Consider the following 23795-nt stretch of genomic DNA (forward strand, 5'->3'; position numbering starts at 1 on the left):
TGCCTGGAAGATGAACAAGAATGGTTACCCACTCCAGCTCCTTGCCTTCTTACATCATTGGGCAAAATGCCCGGGGTCTGCAGATGAAAAGGCTTCAGAGCTGGGAAGTTCTGGAGCACAGTCACCAAAACTACTGGAGAGGAAGGTCCTCTTAGACCCCCCGTACAGAATCACCCCCCAGGCTCTGTATGGGGCTCCCATTTTCTTCCATACACACCTGTATGTCTAGTCAACTTCTATAGGTTGCCTTTTCTCCCTAAAGTGTGTGTGTCCTCAATCTTGACCTCATGTGCTATTAATATGTCATTGCTCCTTCAAGCATTGATTTAGGGTCCTAGCCTGTTGTCCATATGTTTCAGCTAGTGTGGTGGCAATGGTATATTATAAACTGTGACTTCTGGGGGCTGGGCCAGGTCTGAGGATCTTGTAGAGCACTTTTTAAAAAGAGCTTGTATCATGAAGATGAGATTAAGGAGCAGGGAGGCAAAAGGTGGCTCAGGGAGGCAGTGATGCCCCCAAGGCCTCAGATCCAGTCTTCATAAAATGCCCCCAGGGTTCCCAGGGCTTTGGTTTCTTGCCTTTTGCTCTCCCTCTCCTTAATTCTGGGACTGGGAAGTCTGACAACTCGTCCCACTTCAGAGCAGTGGAGTGTTCTCAGTCACACTCGGAAGAGCAGTGAGTCAGGCATCCCTGGTGCCGAAACTGCTTCCCAGAAAATGACTCTGGGAGGAGTAACAGGCGTTCTCTTCAGTGCCCGTTTGAGTGTCAGAACCTGGTGGTGACCCAGCACTGTCTGAACGGACTGTTCCCAACAGGAAATCTTTAGTGACAGAGATTACATGCAAATTGCCAAAACCACATGTGAAAACTGCACCTAGGTTTTTGGTTCTGTTTTTAATTGTGATAAAACACACGTAGTATGAAATGTACCGTCTTAACGTTGTAAGTGTGCGGTTCCCCACTCATAAGCACTTCTACCCAGTTGTGCAACCATCACCGCCATCCATCTCTGAAACACCTTGATCTTGAAAAACTGAAACTTAGTACCCAAGAAACAGCAATTCCCTATTCCCAATCTCCTGAAATTCAGGAAGAACAACCTGAATTGCCCAGAGAGGTTTAGCTGAGCTTGTGTTTGTACATTCTAGGATTTTTACTTAGTAGAGGGGTGATCAGACAAAGCTTAATAAAAGTAAAAGTGAAGAAAGCAAAGATGTTTTTTGAAGGGTGTGTTTGGTACATAATTGTGAAACTTTGATGGAAAGGGAAAAAGAACTCTTGTCCTCCCCCAGAGTCAAGAATTTATTCAGTTTACTCAGAAGTAGAAACCACACAGGAGACCCGGGTTTGCTGTGACTTTTTGGTACTCAGAGTTTGTTTCAGACGTAGGAAGTCCCTCAACAGCAGGTGCTGTGGGTTTGCAGAGAGTTCCTCCTTCCATTCCTTGGAGGGAGGTGTTCTCGGTCTTTTCCTGAGCCCTGCGACAGAATGCCCTACCACCTCAGGATACCTGGATATTCTTCCAGAATCTTGATGCAGATTCTACTGCCATGCATCTAATTTCCTGTTGGCCTCTAACTGTAGGTCATTGTTGCTAGTTAAAAAGAATATTGTACTATTTGCTAATTCGAAAGTATGCGTTCTTGACCACTGTGAAAAGACCACCAAATGAAAATGGTCTGAAGGAGACCATGTCTTTTCAGAAACGTTCCAGATAGAGTGTTTGCTGCACCCTTCATAGTTGTTCTGTGCTGGCTGTCAGTCTTGGCCTTAGGAATTAGCTCTCTGGCCCATTGGCCACATGTTACATGCCAGTTGTGTGTGCCCAGAAGGGACCGTAGAACTGTAAGAAAATTTGATGGATATGCATGCTGACCTTTATCTTTTCTCCCACCATGTTCTAAATGTGCCTTGGTTTTGCTTTTGCTGCCTTGGCTAACAAACATCCCTTTTATTCCCTCAGTGTTTCCACTAGCTTCTCTCCTCACTCACCTTGCACAACAGTGCTTGACTCTAACTAAGCTAATTGTTTTTAAAGGATGTCTTATTTAATTGCTGGAAAGTACATACTCCATGAAAGCAGGAGGGTGCAGATAGTGATGTCAAGGATCACAGGACAAAATGGACTGCAAGCATTCTCTTGGGCCTCAGGATTGACTCTGCATTTTCCTTTGCCATCCTGTTTCTACCCTGACCGTTCTGCCTTGCCTTTCCCAGATGATTTCATTGAAAAGCAATGGCAAATTATGACTTGTGTTTTCTACTAGAGCCTTAACAGACAGTTTATTCCCAGATGTAAACATTTTAGTAAGCCTTTTGTTTAGTGACTCATTAATTTGATGAGGAAAATGTCCTAATAAAGATAAAGAAATCGTAAACTGTTTCAAAAGCTGCAGAGGGAAAAATGTTGGGGCACTTGAGGTCAACTACTTCCCCTGCTCTTTGAATTTCATTTGTTTTTGGTCATGGGAACAGACAAATTGGTCATTTAGGGTTAGGTCCGCATCTTCGTTCTTTTCTGTAAACTCATGCACACATAACCATGTCATGCATGTTTTACTTCCCTGAGTTTCTTTTGAATAGGCCGGAACCATGTATGGGGAGATTTTGTGAAAATAGTACATCAGATTCTCCTCGTCCACATGAAACTAGTGCATAAAATGTGTCACTAGTTTGGAACTGTGAAGTGCTTGGTTAATTTTTACTGGTAAACAGTTTAATTTTCTCAAACAAGACACAAACCACCAGGTATTAAGAGTCAGTTTGCTAAGTAGAATCAAAGGCTCATGAGCCTAGGCCTAATCTGTTGCTCATTTATATGGAAGTCTTCTAGAAGTATTATGGCTTTATTTTGTTTTACATAATTTTGGTAAGGCTAAATATTCTAGTATGGATGATGTAACTATTGCTTGGTTTTATTTGATGTTTAGTGAAATATAAATTTATTTTGTGTAAAATGCCCTTTGCAACAGAAGCAAAATGACTTTTATTAAATCCAGGAATAATGTAGATGTTTTGAAAAACAGTTGTCCTGCAATTTTGTACTTAAATTTCAAGAGGCAGTGGTGTCCTTTAGTGATTCTCGATCTCTCCAGGAGGAAGACCCAGTTGTAAACTGGAAGAAAAATTGAATAACATCCCTCCAAACTATGTTTATTAGAAATTTTACTTTTAGTATTCACTAGTTGTAAAAATACAGAAAATTTTTTAAAAAGTGATTTCATTGTTGTTAAAAAAAAATCAAGAGGCATGGTAAAGTGACTCTTAAGTACTGTATTAAGAATTTGGATTTTGTCTTGTGTAATCAGTCAATGCCTTTATCTAAGATTGTATCTGTTCTCTTGCCAGGTTTTTGTCAAGTAGGAAATACAACGATCCAAAGGTAACCTTTCATTGCAACACACCTTTAAATGATTGCCCATTCTTTGTTGTTACTGGCTGGGAGAGCGATGATGAGTTACTACCTCTAATATAGCCGTGTGTGTGAGTGTGAGCATTTGTATAATGATATAAGAGTACATCGCAGCAAACAGGACAAACTGAGTTTCTTAATGATATAAATATGTTTGAGCTAAATATCTTTCTAATGACATAGACTAATGAAATGCTCTTTGTAAAATGTGATCTTACCTCTGACCCAGATCATATTCTGAAGTGACACCCTGCAGGGGACAAGTTTAATTCTGGGCTCCTTTAACTTCTAGTAATTGCCTAATAGCCTAGTCCGCAGTGTGGGGAGCTGTCTGATGGCCAGTCACTCATGCATTCCACTGACTGTATTGTGCCCTGCTTGGGAAGTGCAGGGTGAGTCAGGAATAGTGTGAGACCTCAAGGAACCAGGATATAGTCTGTTGGAGGACAGATAGGAGCCAGCACTTATGCTGCAAGAGGGCAAGCGCTGCTCAGAATGTTCACAGACTGGGCATGCTGTGGAGTTTGCTTACCTATCTGCAAAGGGGTAGGAGAAGAAGGGCAAAAGTAGGCACCATTTGCACTGAACTGATTAAGTTCAGATCAGTGTTGGAACCATATTGCCTATATAAGTTAAATGACTTTCTAATTTTCTAAGGGAAACTTTATTATTTCCTCTCTTTATATTGAGCAGGAAACTGGGTACAACAGAAAGCAGGGTCTGGGTTACTCTGGCATGACTTTGAATCCTGGCTGCCACCTGATAGCCTCTTGACCCTTCTGAACGTAATATCAAAAAGGGATAATAGAATCTACATATATGTTTGTTGGGAGGGGTAAATGAACTAGGTTAAGTACCAGTACTTATTGGTCCCTTGTTTTTCCTTAGTACACTAAAGGTGAGTGACTTGAAAATCAAGGCAGCTTATTTTGAAAAGTGCCTGACGAAGAAAGCAAGCAAAGTTAATTATGAATAATGAGAATAATGATAGGCACCATTTATTGTGCTGGGCACTATTTTAAGTACTTTCCATTTGCTCACTCAGTCCTCACACCAGCTGTGCTTGGTACTTTATTTTACCCTCACTTTACAAATGAGAACTTTGAGTCTATAGTAGCTAAATCATTTTCATTAGCCGCCTTGTCTGGTTCCAGAATTTTTTGTATACGTGACAGTAGAATGTATTTTGACATATACACACACGGAATATAACTTACCATTCTCATGATTATATGTGATGTGGAGTTACACTGGTCATGTATTTATATACAAACATAGGAAAGTTACGTCTGATTCATTCTGCCTTTCCTATTCCCATCCCCCCTCCCCCCCATTTCCCCTCTGTCTAATCCAGTGAACCCTCACCCTCCACCCCTTGCCTATTGTCTGCATATCAGAGAGAACTAACATTCAGCCTTCAGTTTTTTGGCTTATTTCACTTATCATGATAGCCTCCAGTCCATCCATTTACCTGCAAATTCCATAATTTCATTCTTCTTTATGGCTGAGTAAGATTCCATTGTGTATAAATACCACAGTTCTTTATTCATCTGTTGAAGGACACCTAGGTTGGTTCCATAGTTTAGCTATTGTGAATTGAGCTGCTATAAACATTGATGTGGCCGTTTCACTAAAGTATGCTGATTTTAAGTTCTTTGGTTATATGCTGAGAAGTGGAATAACTGGGTCATATGATGATTCCATTCCAAATTTTCTGAGGAATCTCCATACTGCTTTCCAGAGTGGTTGTAACAATTTGCAGTCCTACCAGCAATGTATGAGTGTACCTTTTTCCCCACATCCTTGCCAACATTTATTGTTACTTATGTTCTTGATCATTGCCATTCTGACTAGAGTGAGATGAAATCTCAGTTGTAGTTTTAATTTACAATTTCTCTTAACTGCTAGAGATGTTCAGTATTTTTTCATATATTTGTTGACCATTCGTATTTCTTCTGTGAAGCGTCTGCTCAGTTCCTTTGCCCATCTACTGATTGGGTTATTTGTTTTTCTGGTGTTTTTTGAGTTCTTTATATATCTTGGAGATTAATGCTCTGAGATTTTTCATTTTCTCCCAGTTTGTAGGCTCTCTCTTCATTCTCTTCTTGATTATTTCCTTTGCTGTGAACAAGCTTTTTAGTTTGCTAAAATCCTATTTATTGATTCTTGATTTTACTTTTTGAACTTTAGGAGTCTTGTTAAGGAAGTCAGTTCCTAAGCCAATATGATGGAGATTTAGGTTTACTTTTTCTTCTAGAAGGTGCAGGCTTTCTGGTCTAATACCTATTTCCATGATCCATGTTGAGTTGAATTTTGTGCATAGTGAGAGATAGTGGTCTAATTTCATTTTATTATATATGAATTTCCAGTTTTCCCAGCCCCATTTGTTGAAGAGGTTATCTTTTCTCCAATATATGTTTATGGCGCCTTTGTCTAGTATGAGATAACCATATTTATGTGGGTTTGTTTCTGTGTCTTCTATTCTGTACTATCAGTCTTCATATCTGTTTTGGTGCCAATACCATGCCATTTTTGTTACTGTAGCTCTGTAGTATAATTTAAAGTCTGGTATTGCAGTGCCTCCTGCTTCACTTTTTTCTCTGAGGATTGCTTTGGCTACTATTTTGGGCCTCTTATTATTCCAAATGAATTTCATAACTGCTTTTTCTGTTTGTATAAAGAACATCATCAGAAACTTAATAGGAATTGCATTATATCTGTATAGTGCTTTTGGAAGTAGAGCCATTTTGACAATATTAATTCTTCCTATCCAAGAACATGGGAGATCTTTCCATCTTCTAAGGTCTTCTTCAATTTCTTTCTTTAGTGTTCTGTAGTTTTTCAGTGTAGAGATCTTTCATCTCTTGTTATATTGATTCCCAAACATTGTATTTTCTTTGAGGCTATTGCGAGTGGAATAGTTTTCCTAATTTCTCTTTCAGTTGATTCATCACTGATGTATAGGAATGCAGTTGATTTATCGGTGTTAATTTTATATCCTGCTACTTTGCTGAATTCATTATGAGTTCTATAAGTTTTCTGGTGTCAACTCTAGAGCTCTTTACCATCAGCATGGCACTATTGAAGAGGCTAATGAAAAAATAATAACGTGACATATAATAATGATGATGACAGTAATAATAATACCAATAATAATACCTTAGATTTCTACAGAGCTTCATCCTTTGAAGAACACTTCTGTGTTCATTGTTACATTTGTTCCTCATGAGAAATAGGAGATGATTAGAAACTGGAGTAGAAAACAGGTATCCAGAGGGCAAGTTACTTGTTCAGCATTACTAAGAATGTGACTAAGTTGGTTGAAGAACTTTTCCCACTTTGCTCATTTGTTTATAGAATGAAAGATAGGAATCTTTTAAAGGAATGGTTATTAAAATTTTAAAATATGAAACAGATGCAAGGAAGTTAGTTGTATTGGTGAAGGTCACAAGTTATGCTAGTGACCAATTGTGATCACAAATGGCAAATCCAGCCCATGAGCCACACATCTTCTGAGTGACTCGGAGAGTTGGAAAAGTATTGATGTGTCTCTTTTGGGGGCCTTTTAGAGCTGGGGTATATCCTCATGGTTTCTTCTGGGATTCTGAAAACAAACTAGCCTAAGGACCCTCACTTGCCCATGAATCTCATTTCCAAAGGTGGGCCAAAAAGAACACACCTGGAAGAAAGATGATTAAGTTTGCCTACCTCTGGGATGGGGATGACAGAGGGCCTGGGCTGCCTTCCTCCAGTGCTAATCTGCTGTCTGAAAATTGAAGACTCAGTGCAATTTCAGGAGAGCAAGAGAGATGGGAAACCTAGTAAGATCTGACCGACAGCCTTTTGGGAGTTTGTGGTGTTTTGCTCTGTAACTGGGGATTCAGTTACAGATGTCTGTGATTATGGCCTTTGCAAGCAATTGTCAGAGAAACTATTAAGATTTCCAAAGGCTGCAGAAGAGCAGATGTGGACTTAATTTCAGGCACTGTTACCTATAATGTCTTACATGTGGGCAGGGAACATTGAGGATTCAGGCTTCACGCCTTCCTGTTGTCCAGGAGGTGTGGGGTGCGGACCCAAGAGCAGAGATTAGAGATGTCAACGTTTTTTGCAGATCTTCCTGGGCCATAGTCCTTTTAAGTGGTGAAATTATTCCATAATGGTTTGCTTGCAGTGTCTGCCATAGCTGTTGTTTGTCCTGTGGAGTAAGAGGGATCTAATTGGCTTCTTTGCCAACAAGCATCACCATGCCAGCAGATAGACTATGGAAAAAATGAGTCTCTGTGACCAACTTTAATTGACTGCAGTAGACAATTTAATTTGGTATCACTAGCAAAGTTCAAAGTATTTGGGCTTACCTAGTTTGATAGCTGCTTTTCAAAAATCACATGGCAAGGGCTTTAGAGGAGTATAAGAAACTGCTAATAATAAAGAACCAAATTAAAAGGAGTAGTTGTAATAATCCAGCAGTTACTTGTTATTGAAGCAACAGCTGCTAGGTTTCTCCCCACTGCAAATAAAAAAGGAAGCTTATTGAGTTAAAAAATCTATTAAGTACTCATTAGACAGCAAAAAGATTTAAAAGAATCTTCCAAGCCTTGGCATACATAAGAATATTCCAGCTCTTATATTGAGATGTCCTTTTTTAGAAGTGCTAGAAAGCAGAACTTATACCATGTGACTAAATGAAGAACCAGAACAACCCTATGTTGAACAGTGAGAGAGAATTTAAGGATTGGCTTTGTTTTCCCTAGAAAATAAGAAAGTTCTGCTGTTGTCTTGTTCAGGTATCCTCCTGCGTAGGGGTGAGTGGAGCCCAGTGTATTCGAACCTCTCATGTAATCTCCAAGTAGACGTAGTTGCGGGAGAGTATAGAGGTTTTGTAGTGACTGCGGCAAAGGGCTGAGGAAGAGCAGGGAAGGCTGTGGTCCTCCACCAGCTGCATTATGACTCAGTATGCCTAGGCGTCCACCACTGTGTTTATGAAATGAAGACACTACCATTCGTGGGTCCACAGAGTGCTTCTGGAAAACCAGATGGCTAGCACTCCTGAAAGTGAGAAAACATGGAAATCAAATGGGATAACATGAAATAACAACCACCATAAGCCACGGGTGGATGGCCTTCCCATTAAAACTCATCTTACTTAATCCTCACAGCTGCTCAGTGAGGAGGCGAGATGATGATTCCCAGGTTAGAGGTTTGAGTAACTTGCCCAAGCGACGAGAGAGTGAAACGGACTGTTGCTTACCTCCTGTGGGAGCTGGGCTCAGTGCTAGGCAGTGTCTCACGATTAGTCCCTTATAGCTATAAACAAGTGTCCATTAGTCCATAAACAAGTGGTTTATGGTACTTAAACCCAAAAATCTGAATTCCAGAGTTGGTGCTATTCCTTATCCACAAGTCCTTTAGAGAAGTAAAGCATAGGGTATGAAAAAATGATCTTGTCACTGCTTTCACATTAAGCTCTGAGGTTCCTTGACCTCTTGGACCCTTGAGAAGTATTACAAGAAGGGCCCTTGCTACTTGTTAGCTCTTTTAACTTGGTCAATCTAGTTTATCCATCCACCCAACCCCCAGTTTCCCCATCTGTAAAATGGAATTCATGGCCTGTCTGATAAAATTGTTGTGAGTGTTCTGTGGAGATAAATGTTATTAAGTGCTTAGCACAGTACCTGGCACCTAGCAAGGAAGGGTTCACTTAGTACATGGTGAGGAGGAGGAAGATGGTGACAGTGATGATGATGATGATGATTGTTACTGCCAAGGTTTTCAGTGCTTTTAGCTTTTAGTTGCAAAAGGTTCTGTCTGCCCGGACTCAGGTGTGGCTAGGTGGCTTCCTGGCTGAACAACCACTTTTGACCCTCTCTACACACTCATGGTATAGTTTCCAAGAACAGCAGTAGCCTTTTGAACCTCTCTCATCATCTGTTTCCTATTTATCCCACATACCCAGGTTCATACTTTCAAGATTCTTCTACCCCATCAAACGAGACAGCTAGAGCTGTGGCTGATGCTGACCCTCATACCTTCGGAAGGTCAGTGATACTGCATCTCTGTCCAGAGCTAATCCTTTAAAAGGTTTATGAACCTTTTTATCCCCAGCAGAACCAGGTGCTTTATGTCTCTCGGTATCACTGAACTAGGTAGCACCTTATCACATTTCCGATGAACAGGCAGAGACAGACCTGCAGGAACTCCCAAATGCTGTGGTCACATGCTTCCCTCATTTTCATGGCAATGTTCCCGTAGTGCTTGCTGTTGCTCTGTTTCTCTTTGCTTCCCCTGAGAAGTTGTCTGTCCTGGTTGGCTTCTCTTCCATGTGTACATCCTGCAGGGAAACTGGAAAAATCATAGGCTTCTGTTTTAAGTTTTTATTTTAATTAAAATTTTATGAAAATTCTACTCTGACCAGCTCTTTCCCTCCCCAAATGAAGTCTTGAACTTAGAATGCCGTCTCCATTTATGTCTCCCAAACAGCCGCTTGCTGAGAGCCGAGTTAGCATTGAGGCCAGATGGTTGCGACCTAAACTAAGTTTAGAGATACCTTATTTAGCATCTAGAAGTAAAACCCCTTTTCAGATCACTACTTCTTGAAAAATCTAATTAAGCCTTTGACATTAAACTTGAGCCAATGAAACTTTGAATGGAATGGAAACAAAATAGTTCCCTTGTTTTAATTCTAGGGCTCCTATTTACACAGAGTAGTCCAGAGACCAAGCAGTAGTTAGTCTAAATTAATCTGGCTGAAGATGAACAAAGAACTTGAAATTATTTATTTATTTACTTATTTCCCTCTTACTGCCATTTCTTTGAATTCTGCTCTAACCATTCTCCAGCATTTTGTTTCTGAATCATATAGATGGGGAAACTCTAGTGACTTGTTTGCTTTTCTTTCACACACAAAAAAAATCCCATTAAAATCTTTGATTTGCTATACGAAGTTGGAATATAAATGAAAAGTATTCTTATTAGGTGAAATTCCAAACAGCAATTTTTCTGGCCTCTTACCAACCAATCATTCCAGTCTGTCAACAGGTGCAAATTAAGCACTTGTGATGGGCATTGCAATAGATGCATCTTTCTACTTGACTGGTTCCTGAATCTGAGAAGATTGCAATCATGGCCCCAGTTGGTTTTGCTGTCTTGACCTACAGTGTAGGGAGATGACCAGATTGTAACAAATAGTGAAATCACTGAACTTGGGTCATTTTTGAGGTCACAAAAGGGCCTTTTAAATACTTTGAGGACAGTTTTCATTTCTTTATTTTACAGATTCAGACTCCAAAAGATAGAGGAAATAATCTCCCTTTTTGTACTGGGTTCAGGTTAATATTTACTGTTTTTAACTGAGTGTATCTTCCCAGAAGGACCTGCTCAAACCATAGCTCTCAGTGAATAGGTGCTTCCTTTGCTATTGAATTGTAACTTCTAGGAGCAGGAAGTAGGTTGAGCGTATGAGCCCCTACAGTGCTTAGCTTTGTTGTTGAGGAATTACATAGTTGTTTTGCTTTGTTACAGGACAGATAGCTAGGAACAAGCTTGCTCCCATGGACCCAGACTTCCATGTGCACTAGAATGGCATGGTGTCAGAAACCTTGTACTTAAATGATTCCTGGCATACATTTCCCAGTAAAATACATATTCTTCTTTCCTCTTGATCTCTTGAGAGGAAAACACTTGTCCTTAGCAGATGTCCCTCTTGAACAAGAAGCCTTGGGAATACATATGACTGGACTCCGTTTTGTGTGTGTGTGTGTGTGTGTGTGTGTGTGTGTGCCTGTGCCTGTGTATATTTGCCTAAGCTCTTCCTAAACATGGGTAAACATGATTGTTGGAAATGAAATTGCCAAAACCTCCATACCAGAATCTTCCCTCTTTCAAGAAAAGGAAATCTTCAACTCAACCTTGATTGTGGGCATCCAATTCCAAGCCTCCTCACGTGCCCCCTACTAGGGAAAACATGGACCCAACCTCACTTTGACCCTTAGTTGGCAGAAACTGATTCTCGCCTTTCATTTTCTCTGCCCCTGAGGTCATATTTTTCTGCTTTCTCTGTATTGGAAAAAACCCATGATATGCTTTTTATTTTTCCTGTGATTAACATCTTGCTTTTGGCAGAATGATAATGTGCTGGAAAGTCCTGTCTTGACATTGATCCTGTAAGCAGGTGAAGTGCAAATGGCCATGCCAGAAAAGAGAGCATATTCCATACCTTTGTGATGTTGCCCAAGTCCTTGAGGAACTATTAGAACTCAGTTATCTTGGTGTTTGCCAGTTGAGGTCCAGCCAACATCTGTACTTGCTTTCTTTCCCAGAGGGCATGACAAGGAAGGAGAAAGAAGAGTTCAAAGAATTGAAAGCAGAGTTTTCATTAGGATAATATTTGGGGTCAGGTAAACATCTCTTTCTAGTTTCATTGAAAAATTCCAAGAGGCCAAAATCTCCGGAAGACTTGTTTTAAGGAGTATAATGTGATAGAAAGTTCACCATTAAAAAAATGTAAGAAAACTGAGTATGATATTGCTTAGGGAACTCTTTAAAAAAACAAAAAAGAACAGGAAAAGGATATCAAAAACCAAGAATTTCTTCATTTGGAAAGTGTAGAAGACCTGGCAAAGATTTTTCTCAATGACTAGGGAATATTTCTTCATTGCACATAAATTACTTTCCTTAAGCTTGTGAACTTGAGTGTGTATGCAGACACCATGGACTTGGCTTGGGGAGAGCAGCATGCCTGTCCTTAGGAAGCCAGGTACATTTTTCAGGAACCTGTGGCTTAGTGTTTAATGCTTGATTGTTCACTTTTGTGTTGTTCTAATTTCAGGAAACTCTTTTTCCCTCTACGGAGAGATCAAGGGGTAAGATGAATGCCTATTTCTCTGGGAAATGTCTTCCAGGAATCATTTAGGTACAGCACTTCTGACACCATGTCACTGTACTCCATCTGGAAATCTAGGTGCCCCCCCCGCCACTTTTTTTTTTAAAGAGTTTAGTTCTTATTTAACTTAAAAAAAAAAAAAAAAGGGAGAGAGCACAGTCTCCTTTGATGCTGAAGGAAATTAAACCACAAGTCAAGCTAGCAATGGAAACTGCAGAATTTCTGTCCTGGAGATCTTCAAAAGTAGGACATAAAAATTAGTTCACTTAAGTAAGTCTGCTTGGAGGCTGACCAAAATGGCCTTTTGCAGTGTTCCAAGTTTATAAAACAATTCATGTTAATATTCATATATCATTAGAGCATAAGTAAAATCAGTCCTTTGTTAAACTGTCCTTTGATTCTTAAAATATTTTGAATTCTCCATATCTGGAAATGGTTGTACTTCTTATTTGCAGTGTACAGTGTGCTGTGGAAATGGGTGAGTGCAGAGGAGGAAGTAAGAGGGGTTGTCATTTTAAAAATGACCTCTGATCTTTTCAAAGTATGGCACTGAGAGGACATTGGCTCAGAGATGACTCGATTGAACATATTAAACAAACTGTAAAGAACTGTACTTCAGCTTGTGAGTACTTATCAATGATCAGGTTTTATGACTTTAAAATGCAAGAACTTTTAGTTCAGTGTCATTGGGAGATAGTGACTTTTTAAAAAGATTATCTGGAGCAAGATTTTAAAGATTTTAAAATCATCTGGCTCCAGTTTGAGCCTGGAATGATAAAAATTGAAAAGTTAAAAAGTTCTTTGTGGGCTGCCAAACCACGGTGAACATAGTTCTTGTTGACTTGCTGAATTCCTAATGTCCTGAGAATTATCTCCTGCAAATGATGCTCAGTTCCAATGCCTAACACATGGTAGCCAGCCAGTTTGCCTCCCACCTACTGACCCTAAAGAGATACGGTTCAAGGGCTTGTGAGCACCTGTACAAAGGTCTTGATTTCTTTTAGGAATGGGAAAAAATCGAAAGCTGTTAAAGGTGCTCAAAAGACAGCAGATCAAAAGGCAAAACTAGGAACCTTAACTTTTTATTTGTTTGTTTTTGTAGGTAATTTGTGAGAACTCTAATTTCTTCCATTCTTTGTTGAGTAAAGATTTAGGAATTTAAATTGGGAGATTAAGGGTCCACTCTGACTTTATTCTAGAAATTGTCAGTCAGTGTAATATAGATGGAAGTCTTTTCCATCAAATTTGTGAACTTGTCAAATGTTTTATCTTTCCTTTGTATTTCTTCTCTTTGTCTTTTTGTTTTATTTTCCTGGGCAGGCAAAAATAAAGGCAAAATGCTAAGCTATAACATTTGGATTTAGTGCTATTTTCTTTCCTTGTTCCATTTTCAAAAGGACCCATTCATTAAAATAAGACCCTATGTTTTTAGTCCTTTCTCTCTTTCAACTTTCCTTTTATTTGAAGTTAGTTCTGCCATGTGGTGGTTTTCAAGATGTTTGTTTATTTACTGTGGAGCTCTTTCTTTCAAATGAAGTCTTGTGTTTAACCCTAATATATGAAATAATAACCTGCCTCTGCCCTGGGGGTCTCCCCTCAGCCTCCTCTTGCTGCCCCACCCCCAGACTCCTGAGGCACATCTGAGTGCCCAGAGTAGAGGAACCTGGTTTATAATCCCTGCCAAGAACACAGGATTACGAGGGAGTGCCTGGTTTACTGTCCCTAGGACTGCCACAAAGACTTTTATAGTCACTTCATTTCTCTGGATTCAAGTTTGCTCTTTTAAAGAAAGGATACTGGACCAGATTCTCTCTGAGGGCCTTCCTACCCTGACAATCAGCAAGTCTGACTTATATAGAGAGCACTTAGGCAGTACAGTGTGTGGTGACAAGGAACATACACAGTGAGAGCAGAAGGCTGCTAAAGGAAGAGCCATCAGGTTCTGGGATGAATGGCCTTCAGTCCACGCAAACGGAAGCTCAGGAACCCAAGCCCATGCATTAGTGGAGTTATCTCCGAGGAAAGTGTTTTGTTTTCAGTGGGCATCTGTAACCCCCAATACAGAAGAATCTTGTGGATAAAGGCATTTAAATCTGTCGTTTACTGTTGATTGTTGTTGAATTTGGTAGTAGGTGGTTAGCTATTAATAACTGTAGCAATTTTTCCTTACTAGAGAAAATGACGTCCTATCACTTTTTTTGTTCCTTACTGTTGTTAGTTGGGAAGCATGCATTTGAGACCTAATTGGAGAATCTGTAGCCAGTTAACACATTTGGTCAGAGAACGGAGACAGTAAGGCCAAGGTCAGGGTTCAGCCACCATGTGGGCCATTTAACTGGGTTGGGCTTTGTGGCTAGACTGTGCTTTTAACCCTGACCTGTCGCTTCTCATGTATGTGCCATGGGCCGCAGGGAGGGGTTAGAAAGGGCATGAACATAATAGCTGAACCCAGTCTTTCCTCCGGGGACCTTGCAGAGCCTTTGTCCTGAAAAAAGAGAGCTGGCCCATCTCACCTTGGTTTATGGGGGTTACCGTGCCTACATTTTTAACAACCAAAAGGAAAATCTGAAATAATTTCAGGACCCAGGGTCTTCCACTGTTAGTGGTTCTCCCTAGTCAGAAGGCAAAACTTCCAACCCTGAGTTAAAACAGAACCTATTGAAATAATGATCCATAATTCTTAACATGAATGTACTCTCCCCCTCAGGCTTTGGGAACTAGGAGGAGGACTGGTATTAAGAGAGAAATTTGTTTCTGCTTTAATTTCATGGTTCTCTTGTCCTTGTTTTGGTTTTTTCATTCAGTTAAATACCATTTTATAATTTAAAATTGGAACACTTGATTTTCATCTGTAAAAGATAGCACATAGCAATTTTATGAAAGTTGTTTGGAAAAAAATATGATTCTAGTACACATAATTCCCTTAGAGAATGGTTCTGTGTGAATAGATCTTGACTACTAGACACAAAACAGTTTCTCTTGGTTCTTAGCATAAATACAGTAATTAATGTATGAGGCCTGGCAGGATTTCAATTTTGCCAGGGAAGCAATTGGATTTCATTTTTTTTTCCTGTGAAAAACAATAAAGATAAGTAGTTGGAAATAACATATCTCCTGCACTTTTTTGATGAGAAAAGCATTTGTTTCTCTTTTACAAAACTCAAACATTGCAGAATGCTAAAGCTCACACATCTGTCTCTACACTAACCTGCCCCCTCCAGAACATCTTCAAGATATATTGTTTTTCCTGCCCCCCCCCCCCCCCCCCCACCGCTTGGTACTGGGAGTTGAATCCAGACATGCTCTACCACTAAGCCACATCCCCAGCCCTTTTTAATTTTTTATTTAAGACAAGTTTGCTAAGTTGTTGAGGCTGGCCTTGAGCTTATGATCCTCCTGCTTCAGCCTCCCAAGTCACTGGGATTAGAGGCCTACACTCCTGGCTTTCAAGACATTCTTGAGCCAACTGTAAAGATGGACACAAAAATTAGAATTTTTGTTCTTCTAGAATTAATTTGCCCCAGAGCAGTGGCTTCCAAAGTATTATTGTTTTTTAATGGTGAATCTTTTCTTCAGAAATTTAAGTAGAATTTTAATGGCGGGGGGCATGGGGAGGGCAGGAATAAAAGCAGAGACACACTGCCTGTAGCTGGTGAAGAGCTCTGCTTACTTCTAATATGGCCCCACTCAGCAAGACTTCACGATCCCTCCATTGGAAGGCCCTCTCTGCAGAGGCACCGGCCATAGGCCCCCAACCCTGCTGCAGTCATGGATATGTTGGTGGTGGGCCTTGGCCTCCTTAACTAACTCTTCTAAGTGAGGTGTCCATCATGACGTTTATTTCCCCATCATCGACATTGAGTGCTTATTTTTAGTTAAGCTATGGTTAGTTGCAAACTTAAAAGCTGACCACCTAAGCCAACCAGTGTTTTTTTTTTCCTTGAAATTGGACCTTTACATTTAACACATTGTCTGAGTTTAGCTCCAGTGTCACATTTGTCACTACTTTTTAGTCTGTGCCAAGAAGTTTTTCTCCTCATGGACTTGAATTTAAATCCATAATGATAGTATTTGTGCCTGTCATGGTAGATAGACATTCATGTTCATGGATCTTGTAGGAATGCTTCTTTTCCTTTTATATCCCGTTCTGGGAAATTGAGTTCTGTATTTTCTTTTCCCACAAGGTAGTAAAAAGTAATGAAGCCTTATTTTACACTGTCAATATGCTGGGGCATCTCTTTAAACTGTGAACAGACTAGAGTAACTCCAAGTCCTGCAAAAGAAAAACAAAAACTTGTGTAATGGATGTGCCCAAATGCTCATCATTTGGCCCTAAAGGTAGTCTTTGCCAGTATCAAAAGGTGTTCACATGTTCCATAAGCATTTATCAAGCACTCGCTATGTTATTTGGCTAATAAGCCTTGAAGAGATAGATCAAATATGTCATATGCACTAACTCCTTTAATACACACATCCCTGTAAGGTATATGCTGTTATTTTTTATTTTCTACTGTACAGTGGCCACTTTATAGTCACCCTTACCCCAGGCTTCAGTCAACTCCCATTATGTTGATAATTTTCCAAACTAAATTGCCTACTCTCTTTCCTAAGTTTCAAACCAATTGCCTGCTGGAATCCCTTCCGCCCAGTGGCCCAGCTGAGTGCATCAAACTTCTGCTGAGCAAATTTTCCTCCCTTTCCATCTGATCTTATTTTTCTGGGTTTCCAATTGGTCAAAACACAGGTATTTACCAGCCGATATTCACTGAGAACTTGTCCTTAGGTACTATTTCAGATAAGAGGGATCTGTATCTCACATGCCAAAACACATTAATGGCCATTCCTTAATGGAGCTTCTTTTCTAGCAGATGGAAAAACCATTAACTTCTAAAATAATACCATGTCTATTCCTATCCATCTAGATCTCTCTCTCTTTCTCTCTCTCCCTCCAGCACCCTCTCTCTCTCCAGCTCTCTCTATGGATGACATCAGGCAGCAGTAAGAGCCGTGGGAAGTTGGTGGGTGAGGAGGCAGGCAATGAAGGAGACACATGGGGTGCGTTGCTCTCCAGCTAGGGTAGTCAGGGAAGGAGAGGACATTGGAATGAAGGGAGGGGACAAACCATATGAGCATCGGTGATCCAGAGAGGCCTGCTTTATTCTCTGTATTCACTAGTCAAGGGACTGAGTTACTCATTTTTTAATGACCACAGCCACTGTTTGTTAATATTGGTTGCAGGATGGATGAATGGACTTGAAACAGGCAGTCAGATGGGCACATAATTATTGCTCAGTGTGGATATGACAGGGCTGTGCCCAGAGTGTGCACAAACTCATTGTTATCACACAGAGATGAGTATGAGAGAGCTGCATGAGCTCAGGAGGCCTGGGAGAGAGGCAGAGGCAAAAGGATATGCAGAGGCGGCTTTGGTGGAAGCTGGCCCTAAGAGGGCCTTGAGTAAAGATTTATGTCTGACAATATAGTTATTGAGGCAGGAGCCTTGAGAGCTCAGAACTAACATTTGAAGAACATGACATCAGATTTGGAGTAAAAGCAGGTCACAAAAGAAGGGGAGCCCAACACCATGATTTGTGATGGGAAGCATTCTCCTCTTTCTTAAGGGGCAGTGGATTTGCTTTTGTTTTCCATGTAGGGTAGCAATTGGTACTAGGTGGGCCTCATAGGACTTCATTGCTGAGGGTGTTTTTAGGATTTATTTTTATTGAATAATTATACTGTACATTGAGCAAAATACCATCATAGACTTTATAAAATATTTTATTAAAATTTCACGTACCTTTTGTTCTGTCATGATATTTACACATTTCTTGATGTTAAGTGGTAAAAGCTTATTTACAGTGTTCTCATGCAATTAATATTTGAAGTGATTTTTATTCCTCCTGAAATTCATTCAGCAGCTACTGTTAACTCCCACGTAGATGATGCAGGACTTGTAGGTTCTTGCAGTGTAATTGCAGATCCCCTTTTTAGCTCTGCCTCACCTACTCATCTAATGTCAAATTTTTGGAAAAGCTCAAAGATTTTGATTGTGTAGACTAAAACTTTATATAGATACTTCTGGAAGAGAAAGCAGTGATTCTGGTGCTTTGTGGTGTCAATGATGGTCACAATCCAGGACAGGTCGTAAGAGAGGTGCAGCAGGTCCATAGAGATGCTGAGCCAGATGCCCATTCCACAGGAGGAGCAAATAATGCTTTTGTTTTGGTCTTCCCTGTACCTGGCAGGAAGTCAGTGCCCAGTCATTATTGTGGAATAAGGAGTGAATAGAATAATGGACAGATAAATTCTTTTATGCATATGTAAAATAATAAAAAAAGTAAATAGGTGAGTTGGTAGTCCACACACAAACTGTTCATTTTACCATTAGAGCTGGCCTTGCATAGATGCAGAAACTCCTGGGTTTCTTTCCTTTGGTTGCAGGAGACTTATGGGAAGGCATTTCCTAAGGGGTGAATTGATTTTTCTTGATGGTGAAGCCCCTTCGGTGAGCTTCCCCTGTGTGACGATGACAGACTTCCACATGGAGATGTAGTGGTGGCATATACATTTGGCATGGTCCTTTGGAGATATATAAGGGTCTCTGGGAAGCAATGCACAGTTTCATATAATTGCTAACTAGCCTGGGAGCAGGGTCCCTACTTGCAAAATGTATACTTTGGCCTGTGTGTGTTCATAAATACTGTTTGGAAATCTTTTTTCATGAGGAAATATTATTTATTTTTACTTTTAATCTTGTCGTCTGTTTTTCAGAAATGTTGGTCTGTTATTACATAAAGCTTATGCCTAGACTTGGAATGCACATGGTGAAGACCTGTGAAGGAGAGGGCTCATCAGCACTTACAGTCCACGTTACTTACTGTGGCTACCTGTTGGCCTTGACCCACTCCCCAAGGGTGCTGCACTCGCCCTTGTTGTAATGACCTGCGCCTGTCCATCTTAAGTCACCTGTTCTTGAACGAGTTGTTGGAGTGTCCCATGTGGCTCTCACATTACTGGTGCTCGACAATATTCACAATAGTTTCTGTCTTGAAAATTATCACACATGTGTCTTTGAGGTTAGAAAAAGGAAAAAAAAAGAAAAAAGGCAACAATGTTCAGTCACCGTCATCTGGAGGAGAGTTTGTCAGTATTACCTAAAGAGCTCCTTAACTGCACACTTGCCTCTGTCACCCTTCTCTGCCACCCATGTTATCAGGCTATTCTGGGACAGAAGGAGTTCACAGGCTGGCCTGGATGGATGCTGGTGTTTTGGAAGCACTCCCACTTGAGGTTTCACCCTGCATTGTGCAGGGTAACTAGTCCCCCATGCATCTTCACGACCTGCTAATTCATGTCTACCTCCTGTGCTTTCTTCTTATTCTGGCATTCCTGCTGTCATCTTTGCTGAATGATCTTCTCCATTCCTATTAATCCAATATTTCTCTTTTTCAGAGAGCCTGCCTTTGCTGCCTTTCTGTAAGAAATGCAGTCACCTCTTGTTTATTCAGTATACTTTTCTGACCTCTCTGTCCTGTGCCCTACACTGTTATGTGCAAGAGATAGATAGAGGAATAAGCTAGAATTACTTTTGTTCTCAATGAGCCTATGATTTCTTAGATTTATAACTAGATATTGGAGAAGGGGTGACACTTATGTGTATGAACATAGTGCCAGCTGCATGTAAATAACAATAGTAACATTTTCATGCACAAACCTGGCTCACTAAAATGCAGCGTAAGTGAATCTGACTTCTTGCTGGCACACTCACTGGCTTCTCTGGTACCCAGGTACTGCATTTAAAAGGTACTCTCTGATAGCTTCATGTGAATTCCATAATGTTGAATCAAGGAGTGTTTCCATCCTTAAGAGTAAAAGGAAGTTTTTATGATTAGCAGCATTAGACTTAGAGTTTTTGAGGTCTTTGGAAAGTTGAAATTGAATCACTCACCATTGTGGTTGAGTGACAGGACCGGCATTGTGGAGGTTCAAGTTCCCAGCATCTCACATGAGTAAGTGCAGTCTAGTCTTTGGCAACCTGCCACTCTCTGTGCTTGGTAGACAGGTTCATGAAATTTGATACCTTCGTGTCTTTCCTTGAAAATCTTGCAAGCTTCAACAATCCTTCAGTGGTTGACCCATTTGTGTTAGATGGGTCCTGTTGTCAGATTCAAGTGTGAGGTTGTCCTGGACGAGTTGTCAGAGAATGTATTCCAAGCGACCCCTTCCCCACCTCCTTTTTCCTTTAACATCTACCAGCCTGAACTTTGAGTCATAATTTATGCTTTGGGTGCAAAAGTGAGCCACAGCTCTTTGTGTTTATTGTATTGCCTCTGACTGTCCTTAAAATGTGGACAAACTTCCCCAAACGTTTATTGTTATCAACAAAGCACAGTCAAGTAGGTTTTGGATAATTATTTCTTTAGTTGACTCACATAAACAGAGCCTTAGAGAACGTTCCTACCAAAAATATGTTAAACCCTTCCTAGTGAATTAGATACTTTGCTATCAGTGATCTCCTTTGCTCTTCATCCTCATGCTTTGTTTTGTTGGGGCCCATCCTTGCCACTCTCCATGATGAATAAATATAATGACTGAAGTTATAATATTTTGGTTGTTGAGTAAATTGCCCAGCTGGAAATGCACTGGCCTTTAGAGTCAGAAGTCCTAGACTGAGACCCAAATTCTTGCAATTACTAATTGTGTGATTCAGCCTAAGTTGCTTCAAATTCCTAACCTGAAAAATGGGAATAATAAACAATGTCTCTCCCTCCCCCTCAACACTCCATCCACTTTCTACTCATAGTAGGTTCAAATGAGAAATGAGTTGCAAAGTGCCACATAACATCTCATGCTCTTCCATAGAACTCCCATTCTTGCCATAAATGGATATAATAGAGGTCATCTTGGGTTCAGGAAAGCACTCTTCCTGTTTGAGGACAGTTATTGAGACTTCTGGACCACTGTGGGGGCAACTTTGTGTATTACAAAGTTCTTTTTGCATTAAGCTGAGATGCATCCTTATAACTTCCAACATAATTTTCACTCCTTGGTTCTGGTTTTACCCAGTAACATGAAACAATTCAAACTGGGACATTTCAACCCTTCAGAAATTTGTCACTGAGAAAGGGGTCTTACAACTCTGCTTCCTGTTTTTCCACAACTCAATTCAATAAATAAGTGCTGGTGCCTGTCACATGGGTGCTATGCTTAGGCTCAAAAGGCAGCTATTGTTTCTCCTCCTGATCTCCGGAAGTGGAACAGGAGGGCATGCAACCCAAATGGAGATGAATGGGATGTAAAAACTTCTTAACTCTTTAATGTGCAGAAACACAGTGGTTTTAATTTTATTTGAAAGCTTGCTGGAATAAACAATGCCTGCATTTATTGGGCTATAAATAATTTAAATGGCAACATAGAGTAATAATGTATAAAAATGAAGGTGAAACAGTAATAATGAAGACAAATATTTCTAATTTTTACATAAACCTGCGTATTTAATAACAATTAAGTGAAAAAAATGTAATTGCATGAAAAATGGGAAATGGCGACATGGCAACATGTTAACCTGGTGTGAGCTATACTTCATGTTCTTGTAGTTTCCACGACCTGTGGCAATTCTGAAGAGAATTCAGAAGTGTCTTCTCGGGGATTAAAGGCACCACACACTCTACATCCAGTTGCATATAGAATCTAACCCCCAAATCAGCAAATGTAGAAGCAGCACTAGCCTCAAAGTGGGATGCTCTGGCCTTTTTTCTTGACCCTTGTTCCTGAATTGCAGTGTGACTTTGCAGAAGTCTGGACATCTCAGAATTAGTTTTCCTCAACTTTAAAATTAAACTAAAAATATTTCTCCCCCTGCCTGCATTTATTATTATTAGGATTAAGTGTGATAATGTGTATGGATTGAATCTTAACACCCCTTCTTCTGAGTCTTATAATTTTTGGAGAGTTCTTTAAACATCTCTGTGCCTGCTTCTTTATCTTTAAGATGGGGATAATACTAGTACTTACCTTAGGGTTGTTGCGAATTTATCCCAACAAACTCATATATGCATGGAATTCAATTTCAGTTCATGGTCCCCCTTTTCCCTCTCTTCCCACGTTCTCCTTCCTCTGCTCTACTAGACTTTCTTATGTTCATCTATTTGTTTATATTTGATTGGTTCTTTTTACTTATGCAAAAGGTGAAGTTCTCTGTGGTGTTTTTATATAGGCACATAAAAAGATTTTTTAAGAATTTATTCTGCATTGCCTCCCATTATGCATCCCTCCATTCTGCTGCTTGATCTCCTTCTACATTACTGGTCTTCCCTTTACCCTTATTATATCCCTTCCTTCCTTCACCTTTTCCTTTATTTTACTCTAGTTTCTACATATGAGAGAAAACATTTGACCTTTTGAGTTTCTGAGTTTGGTTTATTTTTACTTAGTATGATATTCTTCTCCATTTCCATCCATTTGCTGACAAATGCCATAATTTCTTTCTTTTTTATGGCTCGGTAGAACTCCAGTGTGTGTGTTTATATATGTGTGTGTATAATGTGTATGTATGTATGTGTATGTGACCACAGTAGTGATGTGTGTGTATGTATGTGTAATGTCTGCATGACATTAGATTTTATACATTTTTATTCACACACAACACACACGCTCCATAATTTCTTAATCCATTCATCTATTGACAGGTATCTGGGTTGATTCCATAATCAAGCTATTGTGAATTGTGCTGTTATAAACATTAAGGTGGCAGTATGGCTATAGTATACCAATTTTAGATCCTTTGGGAAAATACCAAGGCGTGGGATAGCTGGGTCACATAACGGTTCCACCCTAGTTTTTTGAAGAATCTCCATACGGAAATAGCATTTTTTTTTAAAGAATAAAAATAACATTTTATTTACCAACCAAACCCAGTAAAAGAATTGTCTGGTTTAATCTTTCAGATTTTTTTGATAGTGTCACAAAATTTGACTTATCAAAAAAGCTTAACCATGATACTGAGAACTTATTCCTAAATGTCTTTTTTCTTCAGAGCTTTTGGGTCAGATTTATTTATTCTAGGAAATGCTTTTAACATTCACGTGAGTTTGGAAAACTTTAGGTAGGAATCAGTATGCCACCCTGCCTTTTCTATTATTGCTAGGGTTTGAGATCTGTCTTTGTTCAGAGCTTTGCTTGTGATGTATGTTAAAAATTTTTTAAAATGTTATCTTTGATTTTGAACAGTGGTAAGATTCAAGAATTTCTGTGACTCATTTAGCTTCTAGTAGCAATAAAATGTTGATCAAGAACTCCATTTATAACAGACCCATTCATAATGATCCTAGTGATGTATTTCACAGAAGCCATATCCAGATAAAAAGTACTAGTCATGACTTCTAAAAAACTAAAATGAAATTATGGAAACTGCTTAGAATTTAGCCAGCAATTAACTTACAAAGAACCATTTAAGAAAAAAAGTTAGAGTTTCCCTAAGCTATTGTGACAAAGGATTTTATG

General features: G+C 39.7%; 1 protein-coding gene across 8 annotated transcripts in view; it reads left to right on the forward strand.

Moving 5' to 3' along the window:
• LHFPL2 (LHFPL tetraspan subfamily member 2) overlaps nucleotides 1-23795 on the forward strand; it is a 157797-nt gene that overhangs the window by 53235 nt on the left and 80767 nt on the right. The window contains exon 1 of one of the 8 annotated variants that reach the window (XM_079143597.1): nucleotides 5586-9450. The exons of the other annotated variants lie outside the window; for them this stretch is intronic. The gene's annotated coding sequence lies outside the window, so the exon portion shown is untranslated. Of the gene's footprint in view, nucleotides 1-5585; nucleotides 9451-23795 lie in introns of those variants that run through there. 8 annotated transcript variants of the gene reach the window in all.

The sequence above is a fragment of the Sciurus vulgaris genome (genome assembly GCF_902686455.1).
Source record: "Sciurus vulgaris genome assembly, chromosome: 6".
Lineage (NCBI taxonomy): Eukaryota > Metazoa > Chordata > Mammalia > Rodentia > Sciuridae > Sciurus > Sciurus vulgaris.